Here is a 19,847-nt window from a genome sequence, read left to right on the forward strand (position 1 = left end):
CAAGATTTTTCTGCCTTATAATGTAAAAACAGCTGACCACCCCGAACATTATGCTGGCTTACTGAGACTCACTGGCAATAAGTCACTTTTGTCGGTTGTGCTCCTACATATACATGTATTATTTAATTAGTAATTCTGCATGTAAAGTTGTTGTTTAGGTTCATAAGATTTTGCACCCTAAACGAATGTCATGACGGTGTCGATTCTGCATGGATGTCTTGTTGGTAATCAGACAATTACAGTGGAATGCATCAGAGACTAAAGAAATATTACAAATGGAGGATCCAAGTGATTTGCCTCTCGACAGTAAGTATTGTACTTGACAATAATTAGCAAGGCACTTGTTGTTGTATATCAAGGATGCTTCAACCATTTTGACCTAATTTATCTGAAGTTTTTTTCAGCGGGACTAACCCTTTCACTCCCAAGATTTTTATTGGTAATGAATTCTCCTTGCTGACTGCCATGCATTCCAATAAATTATTGTTAGGTCTGAGAATTTTCTGTTACATCAGACAATATCCACTAGTTGTAGAGGGTGGACGTTATTGCTGGTGCCTGGACTAAGCTTTGGCATTAATTATATAAAAAATTTTTTGAGTACAATAAAATATTGTATTAAATTATTGTAAGGTCAGATTTTACTTTGGTAGCAGGGTGTCTAGGTGGCATCTTAACTCAGAGGGCTTTAAGGTGGCTCTGAACCCCTCCCAACAATTTTTTTTTTCAACTTTGCAAAAATCTGTATCTTATCATGCTAATCACAGTTCCATAATTAAATAATGGAGTCACTAATCGTGTTTTGGGTTTTAAAACAAATTAAAACCAAAATAAGGGGTGTGAAGATGTGATACTTTTGCTCTGGTAACCTGTTATGTCAAGGAATTGTCCAGGACGTATGTTTGCCAACACCAAGGCATTTCTTAAATACAATTAAAAATATTGTAGTATCAACTGATAAAGAGTGGTGTTGTCGATCCATCAAAGTGTAAGTGCTGGACCTTAAGTTCCATTAAACATTTGCATGTTAAGTGCAAAAAATCTGTATCTTATCATGCTAATCACAGTTCCATAATTAAATAATGGAGTCACCAATCGTGCAACTTCTTTTACAGAGAAGGGCAAGCTTTGAGAAGGGACTACCCAGAGGCCTGTGGATCGCACACACCTCCCATGTCTGATGCTGAAAGTCAGGAGAGAATGATTCTCTGGAAGCTGGCTGTTGTGCAGCAAGACAGATGTCATCTCCTGGAAGAGTTATAACAAAATTAATGTTATGTGCAAAAATCTGTATCTTATCATGCTAATCACAGTTCCATAATTAAATAATAGAGTCACCAATCGTGCAACTTCTTTTACAGAGAAGGGCAAGCTTTGAGAAGGGACTACCCAGAGAGTGATAAAAGTCAGCGAGCCATGCGAGTCACGCGAGTCATGCAAGCCACAGTATAAATGTTAAGAATTTTTATTTGTTGTATTTACATTCACATAAGAACAAGAACAAGAGCATCGGAACAAGATGAATAACATCGCAGTATTTAATTCTTACAGTGGGACAACGCAAACCATCATATTTCAGTTTTTTGTTAATTGACACGCCAGGACTGATTGTCAGTGTCATTCCAATCTTGTAAGGTATGACAAATGAGTACTCAAAGATGAGCGAAGTCAATATTGTCGCACTAAATCCCATTTGAAAAGAAGCAGCGTAACAGAAGCATTTGCTGTCAGCTGGTGAGTCGAATGCTATCTCGAAACCAGCCTCTGCCACTCTAGTGGGGAGTTTTGAAGAACGACTTGTCTAAGGGAAAGGACAACCACATGCAGCAGTCAGCCAAACAACAGAGTTCTGATAACTCTGATTCACTAAAGACCAAACCTGTTAAAATGGCGCGATTTACTCACCATTCTTGACGCCAACACATGGAGATCGAAGTGCTGTTCTTTTCTTTCTTTTTTTTTTCTTGAATGAAGTTCCAGGGTGTCAGTAAAACGCGTGGTCGGGGTTGGGGTCTCTTTTTTTTTTTTTGCTTTTTTTTAAAATTTTTTTTTCAACATCACAGGTCATTTGTGGGTCAAATAAGGATTAAAGCCAATATAAAAAAGTTAAGTCTCTAAAGCTTACTTGCTAAGGATAGGTCATCGGTGACAACACTTGATGCAGTTCCGTAGTCTGGCGGACATTGGTTCTGTGAATTGACTTCCTTTTATTCCTCGAAGAAATGAAATGAGGCAAAAAATACAAGGTACGAGACAATATATTTCCTTGAACTAACAAATTCGTGATCTAGAATGTGCATGAACTTACTATGAACACTGGCCCCGCCGCCTTCGATGGTCGTGCTCGTTTGTTACAGTCAATCCATGTCACGCGTGACTATTATTTCCGAGAATGAAATAAACATGCGTTCGAATTCCTTTGTAAAGCTTGGCTTTTGAATAGAATGTAGAACATTTATCTGGAAATATTTCCGAAAAAGATGCATTAACTGACAAAAAAAAAAGATTCAAAATACTTAAGAGACAATTGTTATTCTTGAAACACTTGTGCTGTAATGTAAAGAAAAATTCATAGTTTCATAAAACTAAAAAATCAAATTTGCCCCGGCACTTTCTTAACACTCTAAATTGGTTTTCTTTCAAAAGGTTACTGTTACTGTGAGCTTCTAAGAAATGTCTACCGATTGCCGAATTTTTGTGCTCAGCAATGCGTTGATGAAGGTGTCGGGCTGTGCAGCCAGCATAATCTGGATCACACAGATCACATGAAAAATGGTAAACAACACACTGCTTATTCACAGTTGACGGCTTGATTCCTTTGGGTTTAAGATCTTGCTCCAAAATCTTGCTCATGAAAACTTTGCCAGTTCTCGTGAGCAAGAAATTGGGGCAAGATCTTAAACCCAAAGAAATCAAGCTGTCAATTCATTTGGGTAGCGGTGCAGCCGTATGTTTTTCTCGGAATTTTTTTTTTTCTGAAGTCTTGAACCTTAATAAATTTTTGCGTATTGTTTTTATTTTTTTGCGCATCTTGGGCGATTTTGAATAGGCTGAAATTCTCTCCAAAATTATAACTGAAACGAAAAAAAAAAAAAACAAAGTAAGAAAATTCGTCCAAAATTTTCTCACGCGAATGTAAATAAAACAAATAAAAATTCTTAACATTTGCATTGTGGCTTGCATGACTCGCGTGACTCGCATGGCTCACACGGTGGCTCGCTGGCTCGCAGATTTCGCTGACCCCTACCCAGAGGCCTGTGGATGGCACACATCTGCCATGTCTGATGCCGAAAGTCAGGAGAGAGTGATTCTCTAGAAGCTGCGCTGTTCTGCAGCAAGACAGATGTCATCTCCTGGAAGAGTTATAACAAAATTAATGGTGATGCAAGTGAACAAGGTGCTTGTACAAATGATATAAATGAAAACTTGAGGAGCACTTTTGAGATGTAATTTAAACATTTTAAAAATAATTAATACACTGGAAACTAGACCACCCTTGTTGGATTAGTTGTTCATTACGAAACACGTGGGTGCTCTAGCTAGAAAGGCCCCGTTGCATGTTGGGAGCCATATGCTTTGGGGGTTTTAAGAAATTTAAATGAAAATAGGGGGTGTTTTTAAGATGTTATACTTTTGCTCTGGTAGCCTGTTATGTCAAGAAATTTTCCATGACTTGTTTGCCAACAACAAGGCCATTTGTTTGATGCCATTAAAAAGTACTAAAACAGAAAGTGATATTTTTAATGAAGACCGTAGTATAATTATTTTAATCTGACAGCCATTCAGACTTTATTTGTAATTAGTCTGTTGTTTCTTTGATTTTGTTTTTCTCCCTTTTCTCTTTAGTCTGCACTCTACACACAGCTTACATAGTATGTTACGGTTTTTATATTGCTGTTGCTTGTAAGGCCATAAGTATTTAGGTTCTTTTCATTGTCCTTCCATTATTTTTGTGGTTACCATTATGAAATTCTGACAACTTGTTGAAGGTTTTTTGTTATCCGAGCCCTTGCTGATGATTGTCTATTTTCTTCTTATTCACAATGTGACAGGTACAGGAACTCTTTCACCTTCGACAATTTACCAAGTTAAACATTTGACAAATTTCTAAAAACAATACTTTCACTTGAAAAACACAGGTACACAAAAATCGTGTAAATACTAGCCATAATAAAGTACTGCTCACGTCCGTGCAGGGGAACATGACTAAAGTCCTCGCCGGTTAAAGCCTATACTTATCACTTAGTATGTTACAGAATATCATTATCTTGCCTTATTTATATGTTTAGGTTCTGAACACTGATAAATGTTTCTGATTTTCAAGGAGTATGCAAATGGTGCAGTCAGTAGCAAGACTTACATGTAGATCTTTCTTGTACAATGCTAGTATTAATGTTCTATAGCACCCATTTAAAATAGAACGGTCACACTTCAGGCTCAAGAAATTACTTCTAGAGAAGAAGGTTTCTGAGCTCAACTTGTGTCTATGTCCAAAAGCTGAAACTGAAATTTGAAATCAATATTTATTTATATATGTGATTAGAGGCTTGCAGTGGCATGTGAGAAATCCATAAATGGAGTTCAATTAAAATAAAAATAAGTATTTTCGATAGAGTATTTACAAAATTAACTGCTAAAAAGTGTAAACCATCAATGATGGGACCCGACAGCTTTCTGGGAAGCATCTGACCTGGACGCTTATTTGTATTCTTCTTGGTAGAAAATTAATTAAGCAAGTGTGGTTTTAAGATCAAAGACCTTTTATATGACACAAGATGAGTGTTTCGGGTAATTTAGTACAGACTGCTGGACTGTTGTTTGATACAAACATTGAAACCCTTTACTCTGTACAGAAAGTTCAATCTGTATCTTGACTGTTTTAAAACAAAGGTTATTAGTCACAGTGGTTATTGGAGTGGAAAGAAATACATTACGATTGTTTACATGTGACATATACAACATATACATAGGGAAAGATAAGACAGATATGAAAAGGAGATAACACGCCAGTAAACTTTTAGAAAGAGCCGTTATTATTCCTGGCCGTGGACATGCAGGTGCTTTATTGCATCATGCAGCAATGCCTGCTCTTCACTTGCCTGTGGTGGATGCTGCTTTCGGCGGGGGTTCTTTCTACAATAGACCATACGAGACTAAAAGGAACGCATTTCTTTTCCCAGCTGATGACAAGCTACTGGCTGCACCAGAAATTACACCTGTACCCAGGCACTAGATGAGCGTAGGAAGCCAAGTAGGAATTAGGCAATCCTGACATTTTATGTGCAAGTCACAACATGACAGGAAGAAATTCCGCGGAGGCGTATCGTTTGTAGCCTTGGGAAGTTTCTTCTTTTAATTATTGGCATTTTTGCATGTTTTTACACCGAGCATTTGAACAGTATTGTCGTTGGCATCATCTTACTTTTACCCACGCTGTTTTTAATTAGAAATTCAAACCTTAGACGGGGTTGCTTTTCAAATGCTCAGGGCATGAGACATCTCAATAAAGGCGTTGACGATGGCTCTCAATGGACAATCTTGCGACCTTTGATGCTCTCTCCAAGCAAATGGCTCCTTGTAGCTCATCTGTGTACATTCGTCCCCTCCTTCCTCAGCCGGTTAAACAGAGGCTATGTATTAACTACAAACATTGAATTAACATTTCTTTTTACAAAATGCAAATACACGTGAAAGTAAATTTAATAATGTCAGTAACACTTGGAGTGCTTGGACAATCTCCTGAGCTAGAGGCTCATGATTAAGTGCTGGACAGGACTTCATGTACAGCAGTGCACAGTAACCTGCGCATGCTCCCAAGCTGACATCCATTTAATTGCAGAGATATTTATGCCCTTTGTTGTAAACAAGCCCCAGTGTGCAAGTTTAATGCATGGATAGATAGATAGGTAGGTAGATTTTAAAACGATGAGTATCAAAGCTACATGAGCTTGTGGGGTCGTTTGCAATTAACTAATTACAAGTAAACTAAAGAAGCTAAAAACTAGGGGTACATACCGACAAAATGTTTGAACTAAATTAACGCTTACAAATATGAAATCATAAGCATAAAATTAAGTATATACAAAGTCATCTTTTCTAAAATTACAAGTTGATGCAGACGTTATCTTAAAGCTGAATTTGTTAAAATTAGCTTGAGATTTAAGTTTTAGCCTGAGATCACGATGAGGAATGTTTTTTGTCAGGGCACTACAGTTGTTGGTCACTGCATTCCACAGGACTGAGCTTCTAAACACGACAGAGTCTTTCATGCAACGTGTGTTGAAGCGTGGAACAATAGCAAAAGTAGAAGCAGCGAAACTGCTCATGCCTACTAATCCAACATCCATTGAACGAAGATTTTTCTGCCTTATAATGTAAAAACAGCTGACCACCCAGAAGATTTTGCTGGCTTACTGAGACTCACTGGCAATAAGTCACTTTTGTCGGTTGTGCTCCTACATATGCATGTATTATTTAATTGGTAATTCTGCATGTAATGTTGCTGTTGTAGGTTCATGAGATTTTACAACCTAAACAAATGTCGTGACGCGGTGTCGATTCTGTCGATTATTGTAAGGTCAGATTTTTGTTTTAGTGGCAGGGTGTTTAAGTGGCATCTTAACTCAAAGGGCTATCAGGTGGCTCTAAACCCCTCCCAACAATTTTTTTTTAACACTTTGCATTAATCTGTATCTTATCATGCTGATCACAGTTCCATAATTAAATAATGGAGTCACCAAGCGTGTGTTGGGGGTTATAACAAATTAAAACCAAAATGAGGGGTGTTAAGACGTCGTACATCTGGTAACCTGTTATGTCAAGAAATTGTCCATGACGTATGTTTGCCAACAACAAGGCATTTGTTTGATACGATTAAAAATATTGTGGTATCAACTGATAAAGAGTGGTGTTGTCGATCCATCAAAGTGTAAGTGCTGGAAACTGTTGTGAGCCACCTTAAGTTCTATTAAACATTTGCATGTTAAGTACAACTTCTTTTACAGAGAAGGACAAGCTTTTGAGAAGTGACTACCCAGAGGCCTTTGGATCGCACACATCTCCCCATGTTTGATGCCAAAAGTCAGGAGATAATGGTTCTCTGGATGCTGCGCTTTTCTGCAACAAGGACATTTGGCACTTCAGCACGTTTTGTGTTCCTCTATCTCGACGAAATTTGTTTAAGCACTGACACACTTGCCAGGGTAGGCTAAGACTCTTTGTTGAAGTTTGTTGTTACTAATTTGATGCGTGAATGCATTGCAAGTAGCAACCAGTGGTCAGTGGATATTTCCATCTTTGATGTCTCGACCAGCCACAAGTTCTGTGTTCTTAATGCACAGTCCAATCATGCTGATAGATGCATTCAGTATTGTCTCTGGAGTCCTCTTTGACAAAATATCTGGTTGGCGGTGGACTTCTGACATTGCATGCAGTGACAATTCCAGGCGTAGGTACTGCCCTTTGGCATTGGAGAAAAGGGCTGAAAGAAGTAAAATTAACGATAATGATGGCTTTGTTATTTCTGTTGTTTTAAACGTATTTTTTTACAATTTACTCTCTTTATCAACATAGAATTAGTCAATATAGAATTTCGTTTTCAATATGACCTATACATGAGTTAATCCGTTCCTGATAGTCTGCTCTCTGTACTCGTCAGTAGCTATTTGAAAGTATACTATAGTGAAGAAGGTAATGATCTTCAAAAATTGTTGACATTGTCGAAGGTCTAACTTATTGTTATTTACAATATAAAGACTTTTCCACTGCCTGTAAAAGATTACTATTGGAAGTTCACATTAGGCTGAATTGTTGACTTACGGCCAATGAAACAATGCTCTTAGGACTCATTCTCTAATGTCGCTTGGCATAAATCATAGTAAAAATGGTACATTTCGTTTTTAACAACAACAAGACTTTATTACGTCAATTAAGAAAAGTTATTAATACATTTAGTTGTTTATGCAATGTTGAGGGCTTACCAGCTCACTGAAATAACTAAGAAGCTAAAAATGTGTAATGGTAATTTCAAGCTCAGACACGTTTGCTTCTGTTGAAGTCTGGTTTGAACCTTTCACAACCTAAATGATGATATCTTCTGCTGGAAAAAAAACCAAACGTTAGTTGTTTGTAACTTCTGTTAGTGTCACACGAAGATGTTTAGTATTCTCATATTTCTTACAGTAATGCAGTTCAATCGTGTTATGTATAATAGGTTTTTTTTTTTATTGATTATGATGAATGGTCATGCTTATTTGAAGCATGAACCTTAAAAAATATGACAGGAACCACTTACTATTGTCTCTATTGCCAAGTGAAAATGGCGGAAAGAATTCCATAATAGATATAAAGTACTGCCTGCATGAATAGCAGCATTACATGTGCTTATCATGCGCGGAAATCCACCATATTGTGCGTAATTTACATGCAAATTACTTGAACATAACTTGCAAGTAAAAAATTACACCCTAATGCTATTCTTGTGCCCACTACTGTATTATCTAAGTATAAATACAAAAGTGCCCTTCGGTGCTGTGTTGCTTGTTTTTCAGCGCAATTTTTGATAAAAACGACCCCTTCAGTAATTTCTTATTGAAATTTTGTTGTCACTATATAGTCAAAGTTTTGCTTTCTTAATGATTTACTCTGTTGTAACTTTTAAAATATTGGTTAACATATGCTTTTTAAGTTGAAGTTGTTGGTAAGAGCAGCTAATTACTAAGGTGGTTTGTGAAGTTCTCTTCTGTTTACTTATGTTCTTGATTTGCTGATATTTCTAGTGCAGGAAATGGCTTGTAAACCTGCTTAGGAAATATCCACAGGAAGCATGATGTCAGACCTTTATCCACAATGCGTGGTGCTGTTGTGGTTGGCTGTCATTCCACACAGTATAAGGCATGTACGTGACATTTTTTTTTTTTGAAGTGTATAATAAATTTATTGTAAATAACACAGGCCAATGTTACAATAGTAGTTACACAAGGACAAAGGAAAAGAAAAGAAGCATATAAACAAATGCAATTATCCCTAACTGAAAACGAATAAATTACGTGCAAACAAACAAAGAAGCTGAGAAGATAAAGGATACAATACAGGTTCTAGTATTATATTTACAATGGTATTATATTTACAGAGCTGGCGGCTCTATAACAATCCTTCTAATCTATACTTATAATTAACCTGATTTATAAAGTCAGAAACCAGCAATGAATCAGTCAGGAGTTTTCCCTTATAAATATAATATCGCATAAAGAGGAGGGTGTAACTTAGCTTTTTCGCCAAAACGTCAGATTTGTTTACCGAACCAAAAAGCAATTCCATAGGCCCGAGTGAAAAGGAGGAAGCGTTAACAGCATTAAACCATTGCAGCACTTTCTCGCTGAATGATTTCGTAAACACGCAATCAATAAAGGAGTGATCAATGGAATCTGCATCTCCACAGTAAACGCAGTCACTATCTTCCATAAGTTTAAATCTAAAAAGTGCTTTTCTGGTGACAACGATTCTTTGAATAAACTTAAAATGAAATTCACGCAGTTTTTTTCTTTAGAGCACTTGCCAGTCGTGGAGAAGACTTTCTGCCAGTTTATGGTACTCGAAGGGACCGATTTCGTCCAACGTTTTGGGCTGGCATGTAGCCCTGTGTGGATTTTATTAATCTAAAGCCGATAAAAATTCGTTTTTTTCTTAATAAGAAAAAAGATGTCAGTGCAATTACTTTTATCATAGCAACTACACATTAAGTTGTATTTTGCTTATGTACAAACCCTGTCTTCATTGTTCTGTGCTTGAGCGATGCTTGGAAAAGCATTGTCTGGTTCTTGCTTCCCTTGGTGTTTTTTCTTATGCTCATCTCGTTTGATGTGCCTCTACATCACCAATTCCCTGTTTCCCACAGTTGATAACTTTGTTGCACAATGTGCAGTGGAAGCTGAGTTTGTTGTTCTTCACTGGAACAATACAAGGCCACGTTTGCCTCCATGTATTGTTGAAGCGGGCCTAAAACATATATGACCCAGTGAAATTCTTTTTGATGACTCCATCACTAAGCGTTTGTCTTTTCTTGGACAGAGGGCTACACTTCCAATCCTGTACCAGACAAGAATATTTCCCCAAGGCAGGAGATGCCGTTTTTGATGTTTCAGGCACCAGCGGCACAAAATGGTTAGGGCTCCATCCTTTTAAGTTGGTGTTACTGGTATGTGTCCACAAAATCACCCCTTCACTTGTACTCTGTTGAACCGTTGGTGTGATTGTGACATTCATGTATTGCCGACCAATTAGCAAAGCTACAACCATGGGGTATAAGGAAGATATGGAACCACCAATGACGTTGCTAAGTGCGTACAGGTGCCACATCCTCAAATAGCTTACAGATTCAATTGTGCTGAGTGTGCCGACATCATAGGCTTTAGAAATACGAACAGCTTTGGAGAGCCCAGGCTTGATGGACGAGGTGTCAAACCTACATTCAAACAGCTTCGCCATACAGGAGTCTAGACTGGTCCAACGTTTAAGATATTGGTCATCCAGGTAATCATTCTTTTTCAACAAAAGCTCAAAAAAATTTTGGAACCCCGAGTTTGATGTACAGGTCCTGATTTCCAGTAAGGGCAATGGAGACCACCCTAAAAGGACAATTACCATCAGCATACGTTTGCTCGGGATAGTGACTGGCTGGCGCACATGGTGGAATCAGCTGAGTGGTCACTTTATCTGCTACTCCTATAACCCAAAAATTAATGACACTTAATTCCAAAATTCCTGCTTGAAGTTCCAAATGCTAGGAGGTGCGTGCAGTACGCTGGATCCTCGAGCATGCTCCAAAATAATGCTTTGCTTTTTAATTTTTCTTGCAAATTTGCCAAATCTTGATAAGTAATTTCTTTGAAATAGATTTTGTAATGAAAATACACGCTAAAAAGTCACGACGTTTCGACCATTCCGAGGCCATTTTTAAGTACGAGTAGAAAATAAAAACGTTAGCATAAATATATTCATACAATTGAAAATCGGTAAGAATGTCATGAACGCTAAAATGTGTCAAAAATGTCAATGATAAGTATTGTAAAGTTAAAAAAAGGACATAAAACAATAAAATATTGCTACAGAATTTACTTAGGGTCGAAGGACTATAGGCAGTCCCTGGCCAGAGCAGGTAAACACAGGAGGAAAATACTAAGCTTATGCAACACAAACCTCACAGTTACAGAGCTTAGCGGAGCGACAACAAAACACACAGCCATAACTTAAGCGGCCTTTAGCCCTCAATTTAACGCATTGCATAGCTTTCAAAGTAGCTGCAATGCTTAAGAATGGATCAAGGGACAAATAACTGTGATAAGAAGCACAACATCTTGCAACAAAAGCAAATAGCCAGGCCCGGCAATCTGACAAAAGCTGCAAGATAATGTATAGTTATTACACGGTTCAAATCCTATTTTGACAACGATAAAAAGAGAGGCTATACTGTCACCAGACGCACTGAAATGAGCCATACCAAGCCTAAACTAAATGCCACAAACGGCATAAGAACAACAGTTGTTAAACAGAAACGTAACAACAAGAGGTCAAAATGACCTTTGAGATCAATTACAACACATGCGACAGTTAAACACATGGCTTTGTTCAGTGTCTATCGCACAAATCCTCCAAATCATAGAGGGCATTTAATAATAAGAAAATCCAGCGCTAAAAAAAATTTTCCCGGGAGCACCGCTAGAGAAAAGGGTGTTCTTTGGAAGACATAACCGGTGAGGGCAAAACTCCTATTTGGGCTAAACACGTGAGAGTCGTGTAGGCCTGTCAACCCCATTATGTCAAGTAGGGGTAAAAAATAAAAACCTTAGCATAAATATATTCATACAATTAAAAATCGGTAAGAATGTCATGAACGCTAAAATGTGTCAAAAATGTCAATGATAAGTATTGTAAAGATAAAAAAAGGACAAAACAATGAAACAATCAATAATGAGACTTGTAAAGAACTGATCTAAACAAATGATTTAGCACGGATAGAATCACACTGTTTCAGTTTCTTTGATAAAAAGCATTTCAAAAATAAGACAATCAAGTTTGTTCTGACACTTTCTTAAAATCTTAAAACTTTTCGCAATGTCATTTGGGGCCATATTGTGCTACTCCCTCAGGTGGTTTCCAATTGCCGATCCCTTATGTTCCTCAATTCGCTGGTGAAGGTGTTGGCACTTGTAGCCGACATAGCCTGCATCGCACAGGCTACACTGAACATGACACACAGTGCATTGTTGATTTACAAGGGGTGGCTTGTCTTCCACTTTTATTTCATCCTTGATCTTCCGACTTGTGTACACCGGGCTGATATCCACCCATCCTCGGAGAGCCAGGGGCAGATAGTTGGCTCAAAACGAAGTCGAAGCGGCTAAGTTTACAAGAACGAAAGAGCGAGCCCCTGGGATTCTACTCTTAACTGACCAGTTCCGAAACCCTTTAAAATCCTTGCCTGTGATGCCCAATCAAAGTCCAGCCTTTTTTGTGTCACTTTCGTGACTTCTTATTCAAAGGTGTTTACCTGCAAACTGTTGCTCGCCTGTTCGCCATTACTTGTCCGCCTCGTGCAGGAGAGTTTCCCTCGATCGAGAAGTACCACTGAAAAGAGAGCCATGAAACCGAAGAAATCTCGAAATTTAGCATGTTTGTAAACCAACCTGAAAAAGCATCAACCGAGAAAATCAGACTGTGGACTAATGAAAGGTAAATTCGTAACTCCAGAGTACGATAATTTTCGAGTCCATGCAACTAGGACATTTTCGTTCGTGTGTCAGCAGAAATACCGGTTTGCTCCAGCTTTATTGGATGCAGGAATTTCTCCTGCACGGGCAGGACAAGTATGCCAAACGGGCGGCCAGCCGGCTGCAAACAGTGCTTGTTCTATGTCAATTTTCTTTCTTAGTTTTTTTTAATCAAACATTCATGAGCGATCCGAGCTAACACTGTTTCAGATAGTGGTTGTCTGTGTGGCTTTGTTTTTGTCGATAGAAAGAGAAAAAGGAGCATAACTGGTGAATTTGTAGAAATATTCGTGAATGTTTGTAAAGAAAAAAATGAAGGATGGTTTGCCTCCTGCTGTTTGCAAAACGTGTAAATATAGCTAGGGTAGAAAAAGGCTTGGAAAAATTACAGCCATAGGAGGGTAGGAGTGGGAACCACAGAATGGCTGTTAAAACGAAAACACCCGGTTTTTCCACTTACATCAAGCCAAGATAACGAACAAACGGTCAGAAGAATTGAATGGAAAAAGGCAGGCCATCGACTTGTGTTTGATGACAGCAAAACCATAGACCCGGTAGATTGTAAGTAAAGCGTTTCCCAACCAACAACACTGCCTAAAGCAACCATGCTTTCAGTGTCTAGCGTGCTACAAATAAGAAACACTCGTAAGGTGGGCAGCCAAACTGTAAAATCTAGTTGCCACTGCTGGCAAAGTTCAGGACAGGGAACAAGTGTGAAGGTGTGTACAATCAGTGAATTACGGTTATCAGTTTCATACAGCAAATGCAAATTACACTTGTCAACAGACAATATAGTTCATTCTTATTAAATGTTGGTATGATGAAATGCCTGGTGGAAATATTAATTATCAGCATCAGAAGTAGTGGCAACACAAAATTTGTATACCAGTTCCAACATTTTTCACGTTCCAAGATCTTGGAAAGTTTTTGAAGTAGAGCAATCATTATGAAACATCATGAAATAAATTTACTTTAATGACAGATTTCTGTGATATAGATAAAGCTGCAACTCTTCAACATGATCACTGACAATTTTGTTGACCACACTTTTAACACTCAAGCCTTTAAAAAAAACCTTCTTTGGTCTGTAGAGAAGAGGGCACATTCTAACAGCTGCTTGACCATAAAAGTTATCATTTCCTGTACTGTCATTAAGGTTCTGTGCAGTTCTATATAATATAACAATATTATTGATTTCTCTTTATTTGTTAGGTTTCTGTGCACTTCAAATCAAAAACAATTAATTAAAGATTTGCCAGCAAATCTCAGAAGCATTGGTATGCGCTGTGTAAACCTATGCCATCACTGTACACAGCAATCAGTCGTGTTGCATTTAAAAACAAAAAGCTTACAATAGGCAGTTACTTATAAGCCATACTTGTTCAGAACTAAATAGAGACTGCCAGAAGCTTGTCAAGAAGAAGTTACAGCCACACAGAACACTGTATTTTTACAGATGTGTCTCCAGAGCCAACACTTGAAGATATTATTTAGAGTTACTAAAAAGAATTAATCTACATTAACTGTTTTATAAGATAACTTTCATATTAAATTAAGACCTATCATCTTCTTCTTGAAGGTCCTTAAATACACTTTTCAAGCAACTAAAAATCTTGAAAGCACGGTCAGTATTCCAGACACAGAGTGTCTCCAAAATGTTGTCCACTGAATACAAGTGATCACAATTAGCCAGGGTTTCTTGAAATAGAGAATTTGAAAAACAAGTAAGGTGGTCAATGTTGGAATAGACACACTGAAGCTAAAGGTTGGATTGCTGAATTTCCTGTCTGATTTGTTCTTGGCATTTATTAAGAAGTGCTTTTAGCTTTTGCCTTTCAGCCTCTGATACATCTCCTTTTGTAAAAGTTTCCTGGTTAGGCTCTGTGGCCTTCGACAACAGAAAACCCATGCTTCCCTCACCATCTGGGCATTCCCTCTCCCCACACTGACAGTCCTGGGCACATAAATCACAGCATAGATGGTTTGGTATGATGCCGTGATTGCCACTGCATGGTATCATCAAACTGTTCCAACATTTCCTTCCTCCTACAGGTATCAGACTTTATAAAGTCCAGCGTCTCTGGCTCACAGAGGCGAAGCTGGTGTCCTTGAAACAAGAGCAATGCTTCTGAATTCTTGCCATCTCTTCCTGCCCTCCCAAAGGCCTGAATATATGACTCCATGTTATTTTGGGGACCATAATTTATTACCCAATGAAGCCCTTTGATGTCAACCCCCATACCTAAAGCAGTTGTTGCAATGATAATTCTCCTACTGCCTTCGGGATCTTTCAAAGAAGATAAGACATGTTGTTGTATTTTAGATGCTGTTCCACTGTGGTACATTGCAATTATTCAGTTAATTGATTTCTTTCTTGAACTATTTGGGCAGTAAGATTTATCTCTCAAAGTATGCATGAAAACATTGAAGATTTCGCCACACCTCTGATAATCTTTTACATAAATCAATGTTCTTGGGCAAGTAATTCCTCTTGTTTTCACTTCTTCAGCCAGCCATGAAAATGTTTTAGGTATGTCATTTGTCACTTTTTGGGCACAGAGTTTCACATTTTTCCTATTAGGACTTGCCACAATCTCAATTCCATGGTTAATACTCAGAAGTGTCATGATCTTCTTTCTTGTAACTGCTGTGGCTGTTGCTGCACATGTAAGCAGTAAAAGTGGAACACCGGGTATTAGAGGGATCTGATTTCTGCAATAAGACCACACCACTTTCTAAATCGGGTTTTCTTGTTTGAATTATTTTCACCCATAACAAAGAAGAAAGATAATAAACTGTTCATTTGTGACTAGGGAACTTCAATAAAATGTATTCATAGATGAGATGATGTAATAGATACTGGTAACTGTTTGTTGATAGACTCTTTGATATACATTTACCGTAAATACACTTTCAGAGGAAAGGTAAAATATGTAGTTTCATTTAAAGAAGAAAGATTTAAAATCACAGTGTACTTATTTGGACCGAAACAAAAGAATATAGTTTTTGGTGGTGGCAAATAATGAATAACACCCTATTTAACCCAGCCAGATTTTACCCTGGCATGTCACAAGAGCTTGCTTTGTAAGAGTCAGCTCTGAATTTACAATTTTACAAGACCATTGGCCATTTCTATTTTCTCTCAGGACCGTTTAGGCAGGAAGCAAAACACACAAGCTTGCACTAAAATTGCCTCCAGTTTGAGTTTCCCACTGTGTCTCCCTCCTCTTTATAGAAGATGCATGATTCAAACAGCACAGGAAAAAGCAGTGTCCACATAGTAGGCAATGTTTCTTTGGAATTGTGTTTTGCCCAGAAGAACAAGAGGGACTGATTTTACCCCACAATTATTGTTACAAACGTGTACTTACCAGTCAACTACAGTATGCACCTCATCACAGACAATGGCATCTGTATTCCCCCAGTAAAAGTCCTGGGAAAACTTATCCCCGAACCTACTGTCACCAGCCAAAGAGTCAGGACTCCCATAGACGAAACTGAAATTCCCCTGACCATCAACCCTTCTGACCTTCAATAATGTTTAATACGGCCTTTGTCATTGCTTTCTCCAATATATGCAGCTGCAAAATCCAGTGACCTCAGCCACTTCACCTGGTCTTCCATTATTGATAAAAGCGGAGAAACGATAAGGGGTTTGAAGGAAAATTGTGGCCCATAGATTTTAGGCACTTGCACAAAGGGGGTAAGATCTGAAATGTCGAGCTCTTCCCGAATCGCGTCGGTAACTGAACGAAAACATCTCTTCCATGAACAACTTTCTCTATCACTAATCTCTGCTCTGTCTTTAAAATTTTCACTTCGGGAAATGACGAGAGATTTCTATCTAAAGCTTCGGGAAGGTCACTTTCGAAACGGGCTCAGACATAAATCGGATTACTCACCTTAACTTCCTGCATGAAATCTGTGTGCGTGGCTGTTTGCAGCCGGCCGGCCGCCTATTCGGCATACTTGTCCTGCCCGTGCAGGAGAAATTCCCATGTCCGATAAAGTTGGAGCGAATCTGTATTTCTGCTGACACACGAACGAAAATGTCCTAGTTGCATGGACTCGAAAATTATCGTACTCTGGAGTTACGAATTTACCTTTGATTAGTCCACAGTTTGATTTTCTCAGTTGATGCTCGTTCAGGTTGGTTTACAAACATGCTAAATTTCGAGATTTCTTCGGTTTCATGGCTCTCTTTTCAGTGGTACTTCTCGATCGAGGGAAACTCTCCTGCACAAGGCAGACAAGTAATGGCAAACAGGCAAGCAACAGTTTGCAGGTAAACACCTTCGAATAAGAAGTCACGAAAGTGACACGAAAAAGGCTGGACTCTGATCACAGACAAGGATTTTAAAGGGTTTTGGAACTATTCGGTTAAGAGTAGAATCCCAGGGGCTCGCTCTTTCGTTCTTGTAAACTTAGCCGCTTCGACTTCCTTTTGAGCCAACTATCTGCCCCTGGGTCTTCGAGGATGATATCCACCTTGATCTTCTAACTGAGGTCTCCAAGTTGTCTGCACACTGCGTTTGCAGATTTCTGATCTTTGAATGGCAGCATGATTCTGTTTGGGGCTTCTTGCTCCTCAGGTACTTGCTGTTGGGTGTGCAAATACTGAGACACTTTCGAGTCAATGAATTGACGGATAGTAGACTGCACAAGTTTGTCTGGGTAGCGCAGTCCGGGAAAAGTCTCTTTGAGACGTTCACATTCCTGATGAAAGAGCTTCCACGTAGTTGAGAGCTTAAATGCACGGTTGAGCATGGTATTTAGCAATGATCGTTTATATCTGCTGCCAAAATATGAAATTAACCAATTACAATCTGCAAAGCTCGTTTTCTGGTCGCAGGAGAAGCAGAAAAATTCAAATAAGAACAAATCGAACAAATATTGACATTTTTCGTCTAGTGCAGTGAAAACTGACTTTTTCTGTTTTGTGTGAGTAAATTACACCAGTGGACAGCGCACACTTAAATAGCTGAGTGTTTTAAGTAGCTGAAACCAAGAATTTCGTGCTAAAATCTAATTCTCAATGCATTTGACAAATGTGGTTGCGAAAATTCACCTTTCTCTGTAGAAATAGCTATAATACAAGTTTGGAAATATAGACTACCATCCAACTCTTATCTGGGATAAGTTTCCATGTGGACTTGCATTTTCGCAAATTATTGAATAAGAGAAATGATATCAAAAGATATGAAAAAAGATGAACTTGACGTTCGAAAAGACATTGAATCTCTGAGGGAAATGATATCCAGTGATTATTCCTGACAAATACAGTCGCCTCTTGATAACTCGTACATTCAAGGGAATTCAAAACAAGTTTGAGTTATTGGGAGTTCAAGTTATCGAGGGTAAAATTACGATAAATGTATGGCAGAAATCCAGGGGAAATCGATTTTGGTTCGAGTTAGCGAGGGTTCAAGTTATCGGGAGTCAACTGTATAAGTTAAAAACCATAAGTTCAAACTGAACTGGTCCTTGAAAAACAACTTACGGAACAAAGGAAGGATGTTGTAATGCTTCTTCAATTGAAAAATCGGTAGGACATAGGACTTGAGCTTCCTCTGCCCTTTTGAGAAACCTAGATGCATAAATCCTAGAATTTTATGCTGCAGGTGTGAAAAATGTGTGGCAGCGATTGCTTCACTCGACTTCACAGATTGTGCATTGACTGACAGGAGCTTGAAGTACAACTCGTGAGGTACAACTTTTCGCCATTTGATTTGGTGGGAAAGTCATGTATTCTCATCGTTCATTGGCTTAAAAGCTGATATCATTGCGCAGATAGCGTGTTCAATCTTATCTAGTGGGAGTGTGACACAAAATGACAAGGAGGAAGTCTGTTTTATTTTTTACTAAGCTTTCAATATTTATAGTGGATGTAAAAAGCGGGAGTTTTATGCGCCAAAGTGGGAGAGCGGGAGACAAGGCCAAAAACATGTCTCCTGCCAGGAGAGTTGGCATCACTGCCAATGGAGCAAGTCAATTTGCCATATGATGCACCTTGAATGAAGTCTTTCGTGGGAGAACAGGCCCCTCCACAATTCTTCTTGGCTCATAAAGTTATAGAAAGTTGGTGAATCAGTGTCCGAATTTTCCTGTGGTGGCTTATTGAAAGTGGGATTTGCGCAAATTTAGGTTAACAACTTTCAATCAATTGGTTTTCTTCACAATTAACCTAGAATTTAAGCGTATGAGAGTCCGTACAACCAATTTCGCCAAACGTCTGTTATGGTGTGACACCTGTGGACTCTGGTGAACACAAAACAGCTGGATATTGTTATTCACAACGACAAAATTGCTCACACTTATAGTTGAATTGCTGGGATAACAATTGGTAAGGATCCCATTTTCTCGAAACTCATCACAGATGTGCTGTTAATTCAACAGATTTGTTGAGTTTTGAAGACAGCTGAAGAGGTTGAATTTTAAACATTCTTCATTAACCACCTATCCGATTTACAGGAAGCCAAGATTTCAAAAGATCAGAACCGCCTCTGCAACTCTTTCTTCTCAGCTTTCAGTTTGCTGATTTGTTCCCCAATGTTATAGGAGACCTTAAGATCGAGGGTGTTCCTCTTAAACTGAAAACATCAACCAGCACTTGACAGTTCAGAGTAAGCCCCATATGCATAGTCCGGAATGAGGGTTACTTTTTACCTATGGGACTGGGTAATTTGTGAGTTGCAGTAGAAGTTGAAGGGTACTATTGCACGGTAACAAAAAGGAATAAAACATTGCTTACCATTACACTTGATATTATCCTACATGGTAAACAAAGACTAACTGCACGACTACCTGGTCTTTACCATCGCAACTTTCCATATCGCTACATGTATGTTCCGTCAGCAAGAGTTTCTATGATTTTCCCACACATTTATTAAACCGCAAAGAGCATATTTGTGCGCATGTGCATGTGCAAGCAAAGAAAACACGTAAAAGGTGTAAAGGGAAAATACTCAGGAGCAAAAATTTGCCGGAAAAAGCAAAATCGAGGGAAACTTTTCTTAGAGTTCCCATTTATAAAAACGATACTAATTATCGATAGTTCAGAAAATGAATCGTAGCGAAAAA

General features: G+C 38.4%; 1 pseudogene; it reads right to left on the minus strand.

The window, feature by feature from the left end:
• Window positions 1-11,989: 11,989 nt before the first annotated feature.
• LOC146477245 (uncharacterized) lies at window positions 11,990-17,534 on the minus strand (annotated as a pseudogene).
• Window positions 17,535-19,847: the final 2,313 nt, after the last annotated feature.

This window comes from Pavona decussata, unplaced genomic scaffold (assembly GCF_977016875.1).
Source record: "Pavona decussata unplaced genomic scaffold, jaPavDecu1.1 SCAFFOLD_71, whole genome shotgun sequence".
Lineage (NCBI taxonomy): Eukaryota > Metazoa > Cnidaria > Anthozoa > Scleractinia > Agariciidae > Pavona > Pavona decussata.